The sequence below is a fragment of the Octopus bimaculoides genome, chromosome 23 (assembly GCF_046866305.1).
Source record: "Octopus bimaculoides isolate indiv1 chromosome 23, ASM4686630v1, whole genome shotgun sequence".
Classification (NCBI taxonomy): domain Eukaryota; kingdom Metazoa; phylum Mollusca; class Cephalopoda; order Octopoda; family Octopodidae; genus Octopus; species Octopus bimaculoides.
In genome coordinates, this window is record NC_142950.1 from 33,691,036 (window position 1) to 33,713,566 (window position 22,531).

At 36.7% G+C, this 22,531-nt stretch overlaps 1 protein-coding gene across 2 annotated transcripts in view; it reads left to right on the forward strand.

Annotated features, from left to right (window-relative positions):
• The first annotated feature begins 7,699 nt into the window (after positions 1 to 7,699).
• LOC106879848 (very long chain fatty acid elongase 2) overlaps positions 7,700 to 22,531 on the forward strand; it is a 54,437-nt gene continuing 39,605 nt past the window's right edge. The window contains exon 1 of one of the 2 annotated variants that reach the window (XM_014929563.3): positions 7,700 to 8,076. The gene's annotated coding sequence lies outside the window, so the exon portion shown is untranslated. The remainder of the gene's footprint in view (positions 8,077 to 22,531) is intronic. The other variant, XM_014929562.3, reaches the window with a different exon arrangement.

Genomic DNA, 22,531 nt, shown 5'->3' on the forward strand with positions numbered 1-22,531 from the left:
GACCAGACTGTATCCTACATTGATTGAATAAGTCGCTTTGTGTCTTATATTCGCTTAAAAAAAAACAAAATTTTGGCCAACCTAATGTGTGTGTGTGTATATATATATATATATATATATATATATATATATATATATATATATATAGGTAAACAGAAACACACATACCCACATGCATGCACACATATATGTGTATAGGTCTCTATGTACATATGTATATGTATATACCTATGTATGAGTTACCCTGGTATCCTGGTGTGTATCTGTTTTACACCACAGGTATTAAGAAGTCCCCGCAGTCAAGAATCTCACCGACATCCCCCTACCCATGCCAGTCGTTTAAATATTTGTTTCTCTCATTACGTTGTATGAGTATAAATATGACATAATCTGATCTGATACCTGTTGTCCAACTCTTTATGTTTTTTATTCTTTTATACATATATATATTTATAGCAACATAAATATGTATAATGTAGCTGAAACTTTGAACTCACTGTCAACAATGTTCTTGTTTAAGAATAATAAATTTGTACTCTACAAAAGTATAAAGTAATCCATTAGATTAATGTAAGATTGTTTTTATTATCACTGAACATAAAAACAAACATTAATATATATATATATATATATATATATATATATATATATATATATATATATATATACGCACACACACACATATACACACATATCATCATCACCCTTGTCATCATCTGCATTTAATGGACGTTTTTCATGCTGCCAAAGTGTATATATGTACATATTTGTGTGTGTGTGTGTGTGTGCACGTGCTTTTGTTTGCATGTGTGTGTGTGTGCATGTGTTTGTGTGTGTATATATATTATATATACACGTGTAAGCATATATATGTATAAACATATGTTTTCATGTATATACACAAACATGTATTTATGCATGCATATGCATCTGTATACACACACACACACATATATAAGATATCACAAGTGTGTGTATATTAGCTTTATTATCTATTTTATGCTTCTGCATAGTTTAAAATTCTCTTTGATTTATTCTTCATTCAATTTAGCACTTTTATAGCTTCAGAATGACAGAATTTTGTGCCTACACCATGAAAGCATGTCTGGACTACTTGAGATGCCTTGACATATGAATACTGATTATGAACAAAACGCTTTAGTGTTCATACAGTGTCTTTTGTTTGTAGTTCTCTGCAAAAGTATGTTCAGACCATTCTTTGTTCGATTCTGCCTCAATCGAAGTTGTGCTTGATCTATGCAAGCATGGAAAAGTAGATATTACAATGATGATGATGATATAAATTGGCTATGTTTTATATCTTAATATTTGTTAAAATTATTAGTTGTCTGCCTTGATTTCCTTCTGGTTTTAGATTGTACATGCACAAGTACACTGATGTTGTTTTTACCTTGAAATAAGTTTGTCTTTTTCCAATAAATAATTTTTACTAACCATTCACATGTGTGTCTGTGTACCTTATATGTTCATACAAATAAACATATGCACAATACTTACCTACACACACACATGTAGTTGCCCATGCATACCAGCCTCTCCTCTCCGCACCACTGATGTTATCCAAGGGAAAGGCAACGGGGCTGATACAGTTTGGCACCAGTGACATTGCAACCCATTTCCACTGCTGAGTGAACTGGAGCAACGTGAAATAAAGTGTCTTGCTCAGAAACAGCCCAGTCTGAGTGAGGAATAACTTTAACAACATATCAGATAGTAAGTTTTTTAAAAAGTTAATCATGGAGATTAAGGAAACTTAGAGTGGCAGATAAATAAAGTGGAGTGTTGGGAAAGCCTGGCAGTGATATATTAAGCAAATGATGAAATAGGAGGGGTGGAGTGTTTGTGGATGGTCAATGGGTGAAGTGATAAGGTAAAGGACGGAAATAAGTAGTGGACCACAGATTCAACCAGGAAGAAATGGAAAAATAATTTTATATATATATATAATGTAAAAAGGAGTTTAGTTAAAAAAAAAGATAAGAGATAAGGATTATAAACAAATTCGTGTGCATGCAAGCGCGCACACACACACATACTTGTGAGAGATACATTACATCTGGCACAGAAGGAAATTCATTCACTATTCAGGAACAACAGACAATTATGAAATGAAGATAAGAATGAAGGAGATAAAGTTAACTCCGTGTTGTGATACGGATTGGGCCATCATACTAATATGGAAGATGCCGTCCACAGTTTCAACAGTTGTTTGAAAATATCTGCAAAGTACTACTTTCCCATATGGTATGACATTGTCGCCAAAAATGGTTACTAAGCTACACACACACACACACATACAGGGCCGGCTCAAGGTAGCAACATCTTGGGCAGTCACCCAGGGCGCCATGTGCTAGGAGGTGCCATATGCTAGGGGGTGTCACATGCTAGGGGATGCCATGTGCTCGGTGGCACCAAAGACAGCATGACAAAGACCAGGGAAATTTCCACAATCATCAGCTTGTACGTGCCGAAGTTCAGCTTGCCCAGGCCACCAGCAACCCTAGGGCCAGCCCTGTATATATACATCATGTATATATTTGCCATATTTCATTGCATAATGGATACCTCTGAAGAGCAGAGGGTTACATAATCACATTGTTACCTAACACTTGTTGAACTCCTTGTGTGAAACCAATTGGTAAGATTGGCCATAATGGATATATAATACTGTATATATATATATATATATATATATATATATATATATATATATATATATATATATGTACTAGCTTAAAAGCTAGTAATTTACATCACCTGAAAGTTTCATTAAAATATATCCACTTTTTCTGAAAGTTATGAGGAAACAAAGAGTGGGGAGGGGTACAACTGTACAGCTATGCCTATTCAATTTTGCTTTGTACTTATTTACATTTCGAAGTCATTATTATTGTTAAAGTTTATATTAAAACCGGAAAAAAAACTGTATAACTGCATCTATTGCTCCCCACTACCTCCCATTTTCATCTCCAGTACCCACATAAAATTTTCCATGTTCCCGTTTAGGTAAGCAGTGTTGCCTACTTTCAGAACACTAAGTCGTCGCTCGACCAGCTAGAAATAGCAGCAAGATCTTTCTCAAATCACACAAAACCCAGAGCCGTCTTAACAACATTATAGGCTTCCGAGTAAACCAGTGCACGAGACCCTTGAGTATTTACTGATAGTAAACCACAGCATAAACAGATTAAAATTGTTTACTAGACCTGTGCTCCATTTCCTCCTCTGAGCAATTGCCTAGCGTGTTCATGTCTTAAGACGACACTGACAATACCATCTTAAAACATAAAGGATATTATTAGATATACCGCGTCTGAAAACACAGACAGTAATGACGTCGCTTGAAATGCATTCGCTAATGGGTTGTTTGTCTGCTCGATCAGGGTTGACCTGGGGTAAAAACTGCAACAAAGCAATGTCTGCCATGCATCTTTTTTCAAATTAGAATATAATAATCTATTTCAGCAATTTCATTCAGGAAGCATATCGTTTCGCGCGGTTCACGATACATGCAAGGTTAATGTTACACCAAAACTTGTTGCGTCTCAAGTTGGTGACCTATTGTGGTGTTTGGTCGCACCACACCTATAATGTATAATATATGCATATCGTTTACAATAGTTTACTTTCAATGACTTTTTATTGAGAAAGAAAATTGAATATGACCTTGCCGCCGCCTAAATGCTGGTCGCTTCGTGGGTCACACGGAGTTAAACCTTATACTCAAGAGGAGTTTGGCCCGGGCAAACATTCCCTCCATCTTCGAACCATCTGGGTTGTCCAGATGTGATGGGAAAAGACCTGACGGCCTCAACCTGTGCCCTTAGTCGAGAGGCAGATGCCTTGTCTGGGACGTCACAGTTAACGACTCTTTTGCTTCTCACATCCTGGATGCTGCGCCCAGGACGAGATCCACAGCAGAACAAAATCCTGAAGTAGCGCGATCTGTCGGCCAAATATATTTTCCATCCCTGTGGCGTTCGAGACGTTTGGTGGGTTCCGACCACTGACTGCGAGATTCCTGTCTTCACTGGCAGCTCGCCTAGCAGAGGTAATTGGTGAAGCTCGTGAGAGCGCTTGGTTGTTCCAGCACATGGACCTCGCCATCACCCTCAGCAACGTGCCTCAAAAGTCATTAGAGAGGTTTCCCAGCGCTCCCAATTTTTCAACCTTAGATGGTGAATTGTTTTTGTTTTTTTCTTCTTCTTCTCACTCTTATGCATATATTTAAGTATAAATAAAGTGTTTTAAAAGTCTTTATATTAAAAAAAAGAAAAAGTGTTTGGAAATAGACTACATTCGGGGATCGAAAACAAATTCATGAGCTCAGGTTGCAAGTAGCTCACCCACATTCTATAGTAGTTAAGATGGCAGAGAGTGTATGGAGAGTTGTGTTAGTGGGTTAAGTTAAAACCCCTCTTTCTCAGCAGAAGCAAAAATTCTGGTGAAGACTGTGTCGCTGTCTTGCGTGAGCCTCTTACTCTTTCAGCCATATCGGTGTCAAGTCGAAGCAGAAGCTTTTCAAGCGTATAAAATTGTTTAGTATATATTGAAGTCAACAATGACTATTTTTATGATCTGATTGTTTAGTAGAAAGTAACCGGAATAGAGAAGTACACTACATATGTTAAAATCACGACTACGAGGGGCTAAGTTTGAACATGACGAAAAGGGTCATGGAATATGTTTAAACTAACTCCACTATAACAAGTACATCAGACATGTAGAACTTAAAATTAAAAGGTGTTCAGGAGTCTAGCATTGAAATATGAGTCGACTTCATTAGAAGACATCACTCTTTTGGATGAAGAATGATCGTGCAAGCCCAGATCGGTTGCATCATTTTCTCAAGAAATATGAAAACATTTCATTGAGGATACACGAAGTTTCATCCCTGGATCACAACCGGCTTTAGTCATCATAACGTGACCCTCTTTTTTCAATAAGAATGAATCTGTTCTTCGGAGAGATAGCTTCACTCAAGGTAACGCTTGAAATCTTGACGAAAGTACGACAGTGTATAGGCCAGGAATAATCATAGCTGAAGAAAAATGGACAAATAGTTTGGAGCCGTAGCACCAGAGAGTGTGGACATAGTGTAATCAGTGCTACAGGGAACACTGTTCCTCTTAGACTTGTATTTTCTCGAATTCATTTGAGAACCATTTTCTTCATGGTGTACCACGGTGGTGTATCAGTGTGGCATATAACTCAGGGTGGATAACTGTAGAAAATTTTCCACTTCAACGAAGCATTTTGTGGCACACGTTAATTGTAAACCAGGCAAAAAAAAAAAGGTGGGTATTCTCTTAGTACTTGCTACGTTAACGCAAAATGTTGCAACATCAATCAGCCAGGACCAACTGATACAGGTCTCTTAACGCGAGAGGATATCAAACCTTTCACTAAAATTGACCCAAGAAAACAAAAAGGTGGGAGAAAATCTGGGAGAACAACAGGAAGAATATTTCTGAGCAATCGCAAACCGTTATGGGCCGAGAAGAGACCCATAAAATCATTCAGGAAACAAGACACCAACAGCTGCAAGGAAATTTGTTGAAGATTCTACACAGGAAGCTGATAGCAAGACTACAATGAAGAGAATAATGCTTCTCCTGACATTGTATCGAATTAGGAAGAACGAACTGACGGTCAACAAACTGCAAACCATCAAACGCAGTAATTTGCGCGCAGAAAAGAAAAAGGTGCATTATTATGTTGCATTGGTCGATAAAATGAACGAAAGTGATGACAACTACCATAATCCAGAAAAGTATTCTAAGCAAAGATTTTGCGTTCCAAATTCACAATATCAGATGCTGCTGAAATATGAACGTGAGGATGTTGTATTTGTTTTACCTGCTTCGTACAATTAAACGTTGTTAGCAGAAATTTGTGTTTCCTGTTGATTTATCGGCCTGTAAACCAGAATAAATAAAACTTATGAATCATTAAATCTGTTTTATTGGTGACACACAAAAGTGACAATCATTCCTAGTTGACATCTGTTAAAAATACATCACGCGAATTGATACCAATATAATTCTTGAATTGTCCTACAGCTACTGGTGTGTTCCATAGCATCTTCCAATTTGCCTCATTGAGGAGCCGACTCGAGGCAGAAAATTTACTTTTTTCAGAAATCTCTCTAATCCTTCGATGAACAAGTTTGGTTAGTTTGTTGTATAAACGATGTAGAAGATTTATTAATATAAACGTATGTTGAAAGCAAGCGATTTTGTAAAATAGGTTCCAACAAACTCTAATTCTTCGTAGCTGCAAGATTTCGTTTTCGGTGTAAAAAAATGTAATAACACAGCGTTCATACATTCCCCAAGGACGTTAGGAAGTATAAGAAATTAAATGACTTCATTTAAGAACTGAAATCAGTCGCAGACGCAGCTAATCGGGAGCTTACATGACTGACAGTTTAGTCTTATGGAATTCTTCAAAGGCGAGTAGGATAATTCCCTTAGATAGTGGCGGGTGAATGTTTGCTTGTAATACGATGAAAAAGCAGATTGACACCGAAGTATTCTGATCTAAAAGTACCCGATGTGCTGGAGCGATTTATACCATTTTTCTTTGTCAAGAGATGGTCTGTAGCTGGAGTCGAATTCAATATTGCAAGCCTACCAAAACATCCGTTAATTATACAATACCCTATTCACTTTCACTGCTGATTAAATAGTTATTTCCTTTCATATGTTAATCAGTATCTATTTACACCTATGTAAATGGAAGCAGTGAGATCTCTAATGAGTTGCCTTGGTCAAGACACAGTACAGGACGCAAACGGTTGTCCGATACACTTAATCAACGCGACCAGCTGTGACTCAATACATACATACACACACGTGTATGTACATACATGCATACATGAGTCTTCATTAAATATATGACGAATATTAATTCATTGGTGTATGAACTAAGTACTTCTATAAACATAACATAAATGATATGGTTGGTTTAGAATACACAAAGTAATAACAGCAGCTTGCTTTGCCAAAATTTTTTTTTTTTTCTTGTAGACTTTAATGAATGAGTTTGTCTGCTTACAAACGTAGTAGCGCAGGTATCGACACAATATGCGGCAGATACCACCCGTTGATTGTTCATATCTAACTTAATTGGGCAAACTATTACAACCGACGTCCTTATTGGCTAGTTCACGCGTGGCGTTCTCTTCTTTAATTGGTCAGTTTTTTTTATATCTTCATCACTCTATTTTCTCTTTCATTTTGTCTATCTATCTATCTATCTATCTACCTATCTATAGATTCATACAGACACACACATTAGTGTTAGTATATTCTACACACACACACACGAGTTCAAATATACACACAAGTTTTTTTCTTCACGTCATACAGATTATTTTCAACATGCCTATGCTTTTTATATTTCTATACTCATAAATATATACAATTCTTTCTTTGATAAATAAATAAACAGATAAATAAATAAATAAATATATATATATATATACAAATACACACACACTAACATACTTATGTGTGTGCGTGGTCATGTATGTATGTGTGTGTGTAGCGGCAGTTCACGCTCGTAGTATATTCTACTGCATTTTTTCTTTCCCCCAGTCCATCCCCTTTGATAGTAGTAGTAGTAGTGGTTGTAGTAGTAGTAAGAGTAGTATATACTGCTACTACTACTAATCATAGTATTATTAGTAATAATAGTAGTAGCAATATCGTAGTTGCAACAGCAGCAGCGAGCTCTGCTGGTCTATCGGTAGCGTTATTTTAGCAGTCTCTTTCCTTCTATTCTACAACCTACTACTTTTTCTCCTAATAACGCTAAATTTATACACTTTCTCTATCTGTCCTTCTTTCTTTCCCTCTTTTTTTTTTTAAATTTAAATGTAAACGGAAATTTTATAAATATATATATATATACACACACATATATATATATATATCTTTCTTTAAATCTCTCCACACTTAACAGTACTGCTTAAGTTTTTTTTTTTGTTTACCCGGAATTGCTTGGGAAAAAAAAAGACAGTAACCGAGTGAAGAACAAACATTTTTTCAGGTAAATGCATTTTCCATTTTAAATATACATACGTACATAGTATATATGTATATGTATGTAACTGTGCAACCAACTTAACCGTATTAAGGGAGTGTTTATGCGGGTGCTCGACCTGTTAGAAATGGCAGCCAGTCTCCTTAAAGTCACACCCTATGTCTTAAAAAGAAAAGGGGGGAAAAGATATGTTGGGTTGATTATAAGTCTGGTTAGTCGGAGGTTAAGCTTGGGAGGTCGACATAACATTTTAAAGACTAAAATAATAATGATTGTGCATACATGACATTGCTGTTGTCGTTTAGCCTTCGGACAATCCCGATTAGGCAGATCTATGATGAAAGGCATTCCATTCCAACGAGAACTATCCTGTCTTTTTATCGTACATTTATCTAATCAATCTCTTCCCCGTATTTAAGGCGGTAAGATGATGTTATATGAGAGCGATTTGGCTGTTATTTCTAACATGACGAGCAACCACAAAGGTGGGTGGGCTCCCCACGAAAATTCTCTTTCTGTAGTAGCATGGAGCCTATTTCAAACACTTCGAAAACCGAACTTGGGGGTTGCGTTAGTTTTATTAATTTCATCGCACAAAATATATCTGTTTCAACTTATAATCACCATAATCTAACACAATCTCTCTTTTTAGCCATAGTTCCTGTTTTTCTTTTATTGTCGATTTCCTATGTTGAAATGTTTGTGTGATAAATAGCAAATCTTCTATTTTGGACTAGAAGCTTTTCATGCCAGATACACCAACACCACGTTCACCGCATTCGTCCCAACCGGCTTCTGCTACGATGCCATGCCATGCTATAATGTAATATAATAATATATCATATTATAGCTGTCTTTTTATCTCACACTTCTCCATCAACAACGCAAATATATAATTTTTCACTATATCCCTTTTTTCAAAAAAATCTTACTTTCTATTTCTCCTTCGGTCCGTCCATATAGCAGCTTCTCTTTCTGTCTGCCTCTTATTTTATTTATTCTATTTTATTTTAATTAAATTTATTTATTCACTCCGATGTGGGGTTTTTTCTTTTGACAACTGCAACAGCTATCTCTCCTATACGCACATATGTGTGTGTATGTATAAGTATGTATATATCTTGTTTGGTTTCTGTTAGTTTTTATGGTCGTTCCTACAAATACAGTCCTGTTTTAGACACACACGTACACGCAGACACAGATATATTCATCATACACGCACACACATCATGCCTAGTTATCTAGCTATACGCGTACATAAATACATTACATACATACATGTATATATATATATATATATATATATACTTGTGTGTGTGTGTGTGTATGTAGCTTTGCTCTATCTTTTGTGGCTTTTCTTTTTTGTGCCTATCTTGACATCGTCACAAAAAGAAACCTAGTCGCTTGCTTAATCAAGATCTCTTTTTAAGCCCGAAGACTTCCCTTTATAACACACCGCACCAGCTTTTTAAATCATTTACACACATACGCACGCACGTGTATGTGCGTGTATTTGTGTAAGTGTAAAATGTATGAATCCCTGTGTGTGCGTGTGTGTGTGTCTATTAAATCTTGAATCTAGGAAGATCGTTGATATAACGAAAACATCAGTGAAATGAGCCTTTTCTCATGTATTACTCGTTCATGTATGTATTAAGTGAAAATATATGCTGCTATAGAGATGACATTTGAAAAATGTCAAAGCAATGTAACTTTCTCTGCCCAAAACGATGAGAATAATTTTTCTCTTTCTCTCTCTGTTCCTTCATTCTTTTTTCTCCGATTAACCTTGAAGTTTTCTGACTAGCTATCTGTTTTGTTGCTTCCTTTCTTCATGGAACTTCTATCTTTTCCTGCGATAAATGTTACTAAATGACCGCTTTGTGGTTAGTTAATTAGTAGTAAGATGAACGCGAAATTACTAATAAGGTTACCATCTCTGATGAACTATATATATATATATATATATATATATATATATATATATACCATATATATACACGCATACATACATGTATATATATTCTGACGCTAAAATTTGATTTTTCTTGTATCATTTATACCAACCACAAAAGGACATGCATCCAGCTAGCCAGCGCTAGTCGCAAGAAACACAGGTTATTATAGTTGTATAACTTTTAATGAGAATATATATTCTTATATATAAATACTGACATGAAAAAAAAGATGAGGAAGATGAGTTGCTTTTTAGTAGTAACAAAACAAGATCTTTAAAAATGACGCTAGTAATCCTTATTCTATAAAATTGTTTCATAAAACTTAATTAAAAATGTCTCCGGTGTATGTCAGTGGTGAGTGTACATATACGTTTTGTATGTGATATGTTCATGTCATACGTTTGTGCCTGGTAATGTATGTATAACAATGTTTGTGATGAGCATCTGCGTGTGTTGGCGCATGTATATTTGTGATTATAAGTGTACACTGTGTAATATCTCTTATGTAATGCGTATACCTCTCATATATATATATATATATATACACATGATGCTCTGAGTGATATCAAATACTTCTGTGAGTATATATATATATACTTACTAATGTGTATACAGTGTGATAGGTGTGCCTACTTATGTAATATAGGTTTAAGTGCCTCGGCTGTTTGTATATATATGTATGTATGTATGTATATATATATATGCTGTGTGATATCTGTGCTGATATCCGCAGTGCCTGGACCTCAGATGTATATATTTATGATGAGTAATGTTGTGAGTGATAATATATAATATCTGTGCTTATGGTGCCTATAGTGTTTGTTCACCCAGTCGTTGTGACTGAAATTAGGGTTGTGAGAAAATTGAACGGATGTCCGTCGGTTGAACTAACCTTAACCTAAAATTTAAAGGTCCGGCGTTGTTACGTATCATGTCACGCTGATTTGGCCTGAGGATTACGTCAACGACACACGTCTGTGGAATACTCGGTCAGGTAGATAGTTACACGTTAGGTTAGCAATGAGCATTTAATGTTCATTGAAAATCTGAAATGGTCATCGTCTAAATCGACGAAGGATCCATCGGTGCACACGCACAGACACACACACATATGACGAGCGTATACTGTGTGATATCTCCGCTTATGTAATGCGACTATACCTCTGATGTACATACTGTATTCATGTACGCTTGTGATGCACGCGTATCTGATGTATGTGCTATGATATTTGTGTATGTGTATCAGGTATAGCTTCGCATCCATGTGGTCTTGGTTTCGATTCCACTGTAAGGCATCTTTTGTATATTCCTTTTATTATATATATTTTTTCATAGCCTACTCAAACTTTGTGAATAAAATTGGGTAGATGGTTAACTGCGTAAAAGAAACCTCGTCGGATGCATTTTTATTTATAATTCGAAGGGCCAACCTTGTCACACTGTATCACGCTGAAAATTTCGCTTAGGGTACACGTGTCTGATCAATACTCAATCACTTCCCACGCGAATTCGATGACTAAGTCGAGTTGATTGTACGACTGATCGCTCATACATGGAAATCGATGAGTGTATTCGATGTGGTCGACCAACCCCGCTTCCCATAAATTTCTGGCCTTGTGCCTATAGTGGCGAGCTGGCAGAATCGTTGCCGTTCCGGGCAAAATGCTTGGCAGCATTTCGTCCGTCTTTACGTTCTGAGTTCAGATTCGGTCGAGGCTGACTTTGCCTTTGTTTCTTTCGAGGTCGATACAATAAAGTACCGGTTGAACATTGGAGTCAATGTAATCGACTTAGAGGCGGAGGTAAAGAATACACACACCACCCGTTTTCGGCGTAACAAAATCCCTGGGGTGTACGTATTCTTTACTTTCACCCGACTTCCATTCTCCCTCGAAACTACTGGCTTTGTGATTATTATTATTATATTATTATTATTATTATTATGAGAAATTCAAAAAGAAGCCTTGTCCTGTCACTTAGAGTGAAATATTCAGATAAATCTGAGTGTGAATAAAAATAGTTCCCGATGAGCTATAGGCGAGACAGGATATATTTTGTCGAACTAACGATTATATATATATATTCACATACACATACATAAAGAGAGGAGGGAAGGTACGGGGTAGTTGTTGACTTGTTGCGGCTTCTTGTAGTTTTGCAGTTGCTGCACGGATGAGGAAGAAGGGAAAAAATGCTTGTGGGCCAGAAAACCCTGCTTAGGCATTCCTAGACATTCGTTGGTAGCATCAATGCTGCTATGGCACCGTTAGAGGGAGCGATACCATGGGAAGGTTCTGATATCTTTGCGCTCCTTTCCTCTATCCTATCGACAGCTGATGGCAGGAAGGTTGAATATTCCGCAGTCAAAAAACTCCTGAGCAATAAAATACGGATCGGTGTGTGTTTTTTTTTTTAATAAAAATTATTCACAATGTTAACTCATCTATGACAAAACACTCGCGCATAAAAACAGCACATGGCATTAAAACAGGACAAGCACGCACACGTGCATACTTTCTTTTCTATCTCTGCCTGCTCCTCTCTCCCTCTCCCCTTTGTCTGTCTCTCTCTCTTTCTCCCCATCTCCCTCTCTGTCTCTGTTTGTCTCTGTCTCTACATGTCTCTCTCTCTCTGTCTCTCTCTCTCTCTGTCTCTCTCTCTCTCTCTTTCTCTCTCTCTCTCTTTCTCTCTCTCTTTCTCTCTCTCTCTCTTTCTCTCTCTCTCTCTCTCTCTCTCTCTCTCTCTCTCTCTCTCTCGCGCGCGCGTTTACGGCAATGATGTCTATGAGTTGCGAGTGGCTTGCAAGTGTAAAACTGTCAATCATTTTCTCTTCAAACTTCACACCGACACCAGATTAATATTAACATATTGCAACGTTTTAACCTACAGCTTGTGCAGCGGGACATTCCCTTCAACGAGTATTGTAGGGTGTTACACATGTAATATGATGAGTTGATAAACTTCGATCAACTACCATTAACCATACAATTTGCGAACAAAAACCCTCTTTGGAGTGTGTTTAAAATTTACAAAACAAACAAGAGGTTATCTTCAATAAGATCAGGAGATCGAAACCTTTGGACTGATTTTTAAAGCCAGCTGGTGGAAGTAATGGGCATGTTTCAGCCTTATTAGATCTTTTTAACGAAGTAGATTTTACTTGGTTAGCAAGGCTAAGATCTGTCTGTCTCATCATCATCGTCGTCATCATCGTTTTAGCGTCCACTTTTCTGTGATTTCATGGGTCAAGCGGAATTTGTTGAGGCAGATTTTCTATGGTCAGATGCCCTTTCTGTCGCCAATCCTCGTTTGTTTCCAAGTAAATTTTGTTTCAGTCATTAGACTGCAGCCACCATCTTGACCGGAGCACCACCTTGAAGAATTTTAGAGGAACTAATTGACCCAGTACATTTTTTTTTATAAAGTCGGGTACTTATTCCATTGATCTCTTATGCTGAACTGCTAAGTTACAGGGACGTAAGCACATCACTGGTTGTCAAGTGGTGGTGGTGATGGACAAAGACTGGCACACACACACACACACGATGGGCTTCTTTCAGCTTCCTTCTAGCAGATCCACTCACAAGGTTTTGGTTGGGCTGACGCTATAGTAGAAAACCCTTGCCCAAGGTGCCACACAGTGGGGCTGAATCCAGAACCATGTGGTTGGGAACCAAGCTACTTACCACACAGTCATGCTTGTTGCAGCTAGTTGGATCAAGTTTTTAGTTTGAGGATACCATCCTTCCACCTCTCACCAGTCTCAGAGGCCTTGTAAAGGGTCAGAGGTACTTTCCTTTTGTCCTGATCAAGTAGTTATACCATATTTTCTGGCATAGAAGTAGAATTTTGCTGACCAAAATTTGAAGTCAAAAAATGGCAAGTTGACTTATGCACCAAGACAACTTTGGTGGACCAAAAATTCTATGTGAAATGCAGCAGAATTTGGAAAGATAATGATGTTTGAATGTTTTACACATGTTTACACTACATACTATGTTGACTTGTATGCTGGAAAATTATGTATGCATGAACTAATGAAGGAAACCTTTACATGGCCACTCGGTCGGTTAGAAATAGCAGCTAAATCTCTTTAAAATTGCACTCTTCTGTCTTATATATATATCTGATACTCTATTTTCCAGCATACAATTTGAGTTTTTCAGACCAAAATTTAGAGTTGATAAAATTAGGTCAACTTACACACGAAGATGATTTTGGAGGATTAAAAATCTCATGTGAAATGCAACAGGATTAGAATGGTAGTGATGATCTTTGAATATTCCACATTGATTTGTATGCCAGAAAATACGGTAAAATCAACGGCAACTGGTGATTGCAATGATTTCCTTTCTGTTTTCTTTCTGCTGGTCAGACAGCAACTTTGGTACAAATTTGGCCAACACCCTCTTCATGCACAAATCTTCTGTTATAATTGATTGAACTGACCCATGGCTGATTCCAACTTTGGCAACAATCTCCTCAATAGTTACAGAACGATCTTCATAGACTATTCCTCAAACCTTTGCAATCATTTTGTCATTTCTGTTAGTCAGTGGTCTGCCACAACATGGCTCACTGTCCACTCAGGTGCAGCCATCTTTGAACTGGTTGTACCACTCCTTTATTTGTGTTTTTTCCCATAGCATCATCTCCAAAAGCCTTCTGAATCTTCCCGATAGTCTGGGGCTTGCGTGTCACCAAGTTTTTGGCAGAATTTGATGCAGTATCTTTGCTCAATGCACTTGGTCATCTTGGCTCAAAAAGAAAAATTCCACAGCACACTCTTCATGTCACTGTGGGCAAATGGCGCAACCTACAGACACGAAAATTTTTGTGCATGCTCAGGAAGGATGCAGCCACCTAATACCCATGCAGATTTTGCTCATGCATTATTAATATTTTGTGCACAAAAAAAAAATCAAGGTCAGATACTTTTTGACTATACCTCATATATGTATATATGGAGGGAAGCATCCGTTAGACTTGTAAGACTATGAATCTATACCTGGAAAATCTTATGATCCTGGCCTTGTTGGCAGAATGGCATTTGCTGTGATTGTAGAGAGCCATATATGAGTGGTAGTCCCAGCTGCAGAGTCTACACTTGAAGGCTCTGTTTGCTATGCATGTCTTGGTGCTACATTTACTTTGAATATGCATTTCTTCATTAGCAATCATCGGCCTCTCCTCTCATCTTTTTCAACCCTTGTTTAGTTCCCACATCCAAGAGAAACAATCATCAGCAATATCTTCCCACTTTTTAGCATCCCTGTAAAGACGAGACTTCATGTTACTCTTGCAAACAGCTTTGAAACAAAGATGGAAGTCATCCTTGTGTTTCTCTTGCTGGAGGTCAGTTTACCATGTACTAGGTCTTTTGGGATCCTCCCTTTTGACATGTGGTATACACGACCCAGCCAATGGAGGCATCATTGTTGCAGGAAGATGTGAAGGCAGGGTTTCTGCATGTGAGTTCGGAACCTCGTTATTGGTCTATTTGATATTCAGAATTTGTCTCAGGCTGGGTAGGCAGAGGGCATTTAGATGCTGTTTTTGTATGGAGCAGTTGTATGTATTATTCAGGGTGTCCACAAGGTCTGGGTACATGGAGTAAATAAAATCATAACATAAACAATTAAATATAAGCAACAATAATTTCTTAAAGTATGTGTTAATCCCCATGTACCCAGACATTGTGGACACCCTGTATATATATATATATGTGTGTGTTTACATATACATACAACTCACTTGTCATGTATAATTATACAAATGCGTGTATGTTCCACGTTGATAATCATGTATTACATGCTGACTAGGACACTACGTGGTTGCTCAATCTGCTAGAAATAAAAGTTAAATCTCTTTCAAAACAGACTTTGCCCTACTGTCTTCAAGAAATAGGACACACTGATCCATGAAAATGATGTGGTCATGGTTAGAATATCTTTGGTTATTGATCTGATCAATCAAGATTGATTTGAAGCTAAACAGTAATAACAACAGCTCACAAAGATCCTTTCTAGTATTATATTGCACAAAGGTCGAAATTTTATGGCAAGGGTTAGTTGGTTACATGAACCCTGGTGCTCAACTGGTACTTAGTCAACCTTGGAGGAATTTGAACCCAGAACATGAAGAGCCAGAGGAAATGCGATTATACATTTTATCTCTGCACCATACTTGTGCATAATAACAATAAATACATATATTTCAGGATTTCTACCTTCCTTGACTGCTTCAAGAAGGAGTATGTGTGACATTTTTGAATGACATTGGACATTGTTAAAACTGCTTAAATAGTAATGTCATGTTTTATAGATACTTCAATCATATTCCAGCTTTCATACTGTCAGACAGTAACATTCTGATGAATTCTCTATTGGTCTACAGAAAAATTACGAGAAATGATTGCTAAGCACTAATGAAAGAAAATTACTGAGTTAGTGTGTGTGTGTGTGTGTGTATGTATGTATGTATGTATTTTTTTAATTCTTTTACTTGTTTGTCATTCGACTGCGACCATGCTGGAGCACCACCTTCAGTCGAACTAATTGACCCTAGGACTTACTCTTTGTAATCTCAGTACTTTTCTATCGACATCTTTTGCTGAACCGCTAAGTTACTGGTATGTAAACATACTAGCATCGGTTGTCAAGCGATGGTGGTGATGGGGGACAAACATATACATATATATATACAACAAGCTTCTATCAGTTTCCATCTACCAAATCTACTCACAAGGCTTTGGTTGGCTCGAGGCTATAGTAGAAGACACTATAAAATGCTACAATTAGCCATCATTTTTGATGGCATGGGGCCAGCTAATATAATAATACACACACACACATATATATATACAATGGGCTTCCTGCAGTTTCCCTCTACCAAATCTGCCCACAAGCTTTTGGTCAGACAGGCTACATAACTGAAGACGTTTGCCCAAGGTGACATCCATATAGTGGGACTGAACCCAGAACCATTTGGTTGAGAAGCTAACTTGTTATCAACAGACACTATATAATATATATATATCTTTTGATGTTTGTTTTTATGTTCAATTATAAAAACAATTTTACATTAATCTGAAGGATTACTCCATGCTTTTATAGAATGCAGATTTATTATTCTTTAACAAGTATAGCATTGACAGTGACTTTAAAGTTTCAGCTAGCTGAGACATCATTAGACAATCTGACAGACAGACACACATACGCACATAATTTAATGGCCATGTTCTGCTGGCATTTGTAGGACTACTTGATAAGATCCGATGTGTCCAAGGACAATATCATGGAAAATATACTTGATGATGATGTATGTGTGTATGTTTGTGTGTATGCTGAAATGAAGTGATAGGTCCAAATATAACATCTTGAGGTACATCTTTTTTCTCTGATGAAATTATGCTCATGTCACATAAATGCAAATTTAATGTCTAAATTTGTAATTAAATTATTGAGTGTTAATTGAAACAGCTGTAAGAAACGTTGATGATCAATTTGTTAATAATAAATAATTGGCAATGACCGAGACCAAAGGCCTTATGTCGTGCTTGAGAAGAAGACCTATCAAGCTGAGCAAAATCGCAGTTGTGGCAGATACCAGTGTCAAACAAATGGCATGTAAAAGCACCCATTACACTCTAGGAGTGGTTGGCGTTAGGAAGGGCATCCAGCCGTAGAAGACCACGGCAAATCGGACTGGAGGCTGGTGCAGCCTTCCAGCTTACCAGCCCTAGTCAAACTGTCCAGCATGGACAACGGATGTTAAATGATGATGATGATGAATTGTTAACTTCCTTATCTCCATTTTTGTTTTTTCTTTTAACTGGATATATATATATATACACACACACACACACACACACGCATAGTAAAGCCTGTTTGCCAACACAATATGGCAGTCCAATACAGGACGTTGTTTCTACTTAGCTCCAGGAAAACATCTTTTCCAGCTGGCTACCAACACGTGCTCTATGTCCGTATATATATAAAAAAAATATATGTATACATATATCTATGTATATGTATGCATATAGAAGTATGTGTGTGTAATTATACGAATAAATTATATATATATATATTCGTATATGTAACATCTACATATCTATAGTTGATACACACACACTCATACATTACCATTCAAAAATAGTTTTATATCTATTTTATATATATATATATATATACTGATATTTTTTAGTTTACTAATCACCAAGTTATGTTTCATATGTGTAGAATGTTTAGTAAAATGTTCTTTATAGATAGGTATGCGATTTAACATTCGTGGAAGAATGCATGCATGCCTTGAATGTCTGCCGGCAGTTTCCACTGGAACTTGTATTGTAATTTTTTTTTTTTTGTGAGGAAGCACAAATATGGCTTGGAATTGTTTCAGCGTCCGGCACACTTTACCGAGAAACATACTTGATTCTCTAGTCTGCAACACGAAAAGTTAGATTTAATTTGTCGTATACGATTTATCGGAATTTGTAAAAAAAAAGATTTCTCGTAAAGAACCCAACCCATTTTTTGAATTACAGAACTTATTTTTAAAATGTTCTTGGTAGTTATTGAAACTATGAAGTCATGATAAAACTCTTTGGTTGTATATTAATATTGATAAACTGTTTCCAGTAATTTCTCTAAAATTATTGAATTATTAAAAAATTTTATTACAGAAATGGGATCTCGTTAAATTTATTCATTCCTGCCTCATGAAGTATTAAAGTTTACCAGATTATATATAAAATTAAAAAAAAAAAGTTTTGCATGCTGATGACGAAAATCGGATTCATTTTACCTAGAAATTAATGGTAAAAAAAAGTTTCATCAGTGGAGAAAATTTATAAAAAATAAAAATCTGTTGAAAATTTGAAATAACTTGAAAATTGGTTAAAAGAAATTAAACATGATCCCCAAAACGAAATAAATAAATAAAAAAGCATCCATTTTCTGAGAATTCATGATGAATCAGACGATACAACATTAAGAGGAAGAAAACCTGATGCTTTTATTATTATCATTATTATTATGGTTGTTGTTATTCTTAATAGTTAAGAAATACAGCTGCATGTATAGATCTATTTTTATACTAAACACGCCACTGTCGGCTACAAATAACTTTTTGAAACTCTCGTCACCGTCTGCCATAAACGCGCTATTGTATTCTCCGCATTAATGCTACACTTTCCACAGCAACTTTCTTCTCGTTGCTTACATAATGTATATGTGTGTATATTTTCTAACGGTTCCTCTCGTTAATAAATATATATTTCTACGTTTAGTGTGTAATATAAGATCACACGGAGACTTGTCATTTTATTTAAGTCATTAATCTAAGTCATTAATCTATTTGTTATTAAAGTACAACCCCAAACAAGAATCATCATTCGCTTTGAGTGGTGCATTTTTGCTCGAACAAACAACAGTTGTTACTACTTGAATAGGGATAGTCACAGAGACGTTCCGGCATGACAATTTCGACCTTCTTTTTATTATTTTTCTGGTATCCAGCACTCATGCACCACATTGTTCATTGTAGTGTCTTTTCTTTAAGACAGTAAGATGCATTTAAGGGCGTTTCCATTCTAGTAGGTTAAGCGACCGCATACATGTTCTTTCAAACAGTCGCCATTCCCATTCGAAGGTATCACTTTATTATCCCCTTTTCTGTCCCCTAGAGACAGCGCTAACGGCCTATAACGCGTTCGTTCAGCCTGCTAGAAATAGAAGCCGGATTTCCTTCCAATACATCATATCGTGTTCAAACGTAGTAGTAGTCATCGTCGATATACCGAGAGACGCGTTGGCCTCGGCTGCAACGTCTTTGATCGAAGCCTTCTTGACCTAGGACAGATAAGATACTAACAGCAGCAGCAACAAGAAGAATCCTTTTCCACTTGTATTTGTTTACTGGCTTTGTAGGAAAGTATGTTAACTATTTACTAATAGGTCATGAGCTGAAATCTCTTACAAGCGCTTTGTGGTTTCTGCGCCGGACATTTTCCGCCACCTCGTCGACAAGGAAGCCTCGATGTAGTCTTTCGATTTTCCTCATATTGCTGCTCTCTACCGATTTATAAAGAGGATGGGTACAAATAATGTAGTCATAGATAAAAACTATGCCCGAAACAAATGGCATGTTCAAATCACAAATCTGCTCTACCAGGCTGACTAGGGTTAAACGAAAGGAATAGAGTACCCCATCAATCTATTTAAGTCCCAACCAATAGTTTATCTGTTGCTTCACTCTGTTTCAGTATGACCTACATATTAAGGATTAATTGAATCCTTAATATACGGATCATACTGAGACAGAGTGAGACGGCAGGTGAACTTTTGGTTTGGACCGAACTAGATCGATCTGGCACCCTCTTGCTTTTTATGCAGATTAAATCATCTTTCATATTCCTAGGAGATATGTGACAGGTTAGTCTGGCTGTCTGTCTCTCTCTTTGAATGAACAGCACATAATTAAAGTCTTAAAATATACTACAATAACAGTTTTGTGGTTCCTTCTCTTGTGTTGAGGATGTGACTGGTTTTCTAGCAATGGAGATGAGAAGCGTCTTATACCTGTTCTGTAAAGTGCGAGATTGTGATGGCCCTGTCTCTAGCAGTAGTGAAGCTAGTGTCAAGAGAAAGGGCTCCCAGTACACTTGATATAGGGGTTGGTGTTAGGAAGGGTATCTAGTTGTAGAAACCAAGCCAAAAATGAAATGCAAGTGAAATGAGATGCTCTGAATCATCTAGGTGAGCATTACCTTCAAATATGTGCAGAGTCCAATGATGGCAACCCAATCCAATGTATGCCAATGTGGAAAGCAAACATAAAGACAAATAATAATGGAAGAGCCAGACCTAGAAAGACATGGGATGATCTCAAGATGGTCAATCTCACAAAAAAGATAACGAGCAGCAATGTAGAGACACTATCTGCTTGATTGGCAGATATATTTTTTATTTTTTAGTTGTTCCAGTTATCAAACTGTGGCCATACTGGTGCACTACCTTGAATGGTTTAGTTGGAGAAATCAGCACTTATTTTTTTATTTTTTTTTAAGCATCATACTTATTCTATCGGACCTTTTTTGCTGAACTGCTAAGTTGCTGGGATGTAAAACAGCAAATCAACATTGGTCGTGAAGTTGTGGTGGGGTACAAGCATAAACATAGGCACACACACACAGATAGATATATATGTATGTGTGTGTATAAATATGCAGCTATTCTCCACGTATCCTAGTCGGTAGATGGAAACTGAAAGAAGCCTGTCGTGTATATATGTATGTATGTGTGTGTGTGTGTGTGTGTGTATATATATGTATATATATGTATATTTTAAAGTGATGTTCAAATTTAATGTATTAAGAAAAAGGAGGCAGTCAGAATTTTGGATAATTTTTTTATAAGCGCTTTTGTCTCCTTCATGGAGACTCCTCAGTTTGTGTGTGTGTGTGTGTGTGTGTATATATATATATATATATATATATACGTACACACACACACACACACACACATACGTGAAGCTTTCATTTTCCATCTACCAACTAGGTTTTGTGGGAGATAGCTGCTTATTTTCATGAGGCAACACATGATGAATTTTGACTGGTGCAGAAGAGGGGCCATACTATATAAACGGTGATCAATATAATGATGAAATAATCTCAGATCAATCAATAAATCATTCAATCTGTAGATGAGGACGAATTGATTGTTCAGCCTTGGAGAAAAGTCTTGGGGCTAGCACAATGGTTTTGTTGTTGTTAAGTCTCTGGTCTGCTCTCATTGAACTGGCTTATGATTAAGTGTTTAGCATGTAAACTAGCTATATCTGGCCCAAATACTCTACCTGTTTTATGTTCAGACTAACCAGATCTGGCTTCTTACACTTGCCCTACAATGTCATTCTAAAAATAGACAATCACATCATCAGGGCTACAAGATAATGCATGATTAATTCTCAACAATGTGAAGAAATAAATATTATATTTGACAATTAATCTGACTGCCAAAGGGCTGCATTATTATCCCCAATGCATGCAGGAATACATTCCTTTCCTCTTTTCTAAGATGATAGGGTGTAATATGATTGAGATTTTTGGTTGTCATTTCTAGTGGGTTAATTGACCTTGTAGAAGCGTCCTCTGGCTATATTTGTCATTAAAGATACTTGTGAATGAGATAATTAATGAAGTAATTGAAAACTAAAAGGTCCTCAGAGATATTAATATACTGAAGGCACTGCTGTGGTTGTTTATTTGTAACTGATGTCGGAAGCTGCTAGGCTTATGTAACAATACTTCATTAAATATAATAATAAGTGTGATATAGTAGCTTGAGGAAAGTTTAAATGGGTAAATCTATCGTGTATGCTAATGAATATGTTGGTGAAGAGAGAGTCAGTTATATGCAAGATACAGTTACAATCAATAAAATTCAGTCTGGATTTGTAGTTGAGTATAGAACTACATAAATTACAGTCCAGTCTTAGTAAAA